The following is a 1,229-nucleotide window of genomic DNA, read 5'->3' as shown; positions in this document are numbered from 1 at the left end:
AAATTTGATAAGCATATAACATAATATAAAATGAATAAATAGAGAGAATAACAATAAGGTGAAAAAATAAAGTAGAAGATGAGAAAGCTAGTGTATAAATATTGTTCGTTAAAAAAAATATAACTTTTGTATTTATTTAGGGTCACAAGTGTCTACAAAAATTAGTCCCATTAGAGTTGAAATATTCATAATACGGATTAGCTTTCTTAGTGATTTTTTTCGTACATAAGATCCAAAATCAAGTCCTTAATTACTAAGAAGATCAAACATGTATGACTTGAACCAACCATCAATTGATACCTTAATAATGTTTTACAGATAGTAATTTTTATCAAGTTGACTCTTAGATTCAAATTACCTAATGCTCATAAAATTGATCAAATTTACAAAATTATCAAATATTTCATCACATTACATTAATAAAGTATTTAAAATGCAAGTATTTACTCGGCCAAAAAAATGCAAGTATATACTGTTAAATAGCATATTTATGAATATCTGAGTCATTTAAAATTTTATATTAATAATCATTAGAATTATATTACTCAAGGTTAGGATACTAATTTTTTTTTACAGAATTTAATAAAATTATAAAAATACAATTTGAAATGCTTGCTTTCTCCGTTATGTGTATCTATATATGTACAGCACAATGAATTATTATTAATTAGCAGGAAAAAAAATGAATAAAAGAAAGGAAGAAAATGGTGTTGCGTGGGGCACTGGCTTGCCGACAGATCAAATATAATATGGTGCACTACAAGAAGTAAAAAATTAGACTTGCATGCCTTCAATTGAATTATGTTAACTCATGGGTATATATCCTAATCAAAAACATCCATTTCATGATCGACAACCAATTAACAAGAAATTGAGCCACTCATTACCACAAATAGATCAACATATCCGGTTTTCTGAATTTAGCATATATAATTCCTTGGTTCAAACTTTTTATTATATGGCTAATTATCGACCCCTTAATAATCTCTTTCATCAATTCTATCGGTGTTCATTGAAGTGCCATTTGGCGTGCTAAAATGCATTCTAACTTTACGCTTTCACTCGTGGGTATTAATCGGTCAAATTAGAAATTCTTGGACTGTATTTGATTAATTGCACCATTGGTTATGTTCACCCCACTTTCCTCCTAGTCTTCCAATTAGATCAAATTCAACATATCTAGCTGGCTAGTTAAACCCGACCCTCCAGGAACTAATCACGCTGATAAG

The sequence above is a fragment of the Glycine max genome, chromosome 10 (genome assembly GCF_000004515.6).
Source record: "Glycine max cultivar Williams 82 chromosome 10, Glycine_max_v4.0, whole genome shotgun sequence".
NCBI lineage: Eukaryota > Viridiplantae > Streptophyta > Magnoliopsida > Fabales > Fabaceae > Glycine > Glycine max.
Note: the sequence above shows the minus strand (reverse complement) of the source record.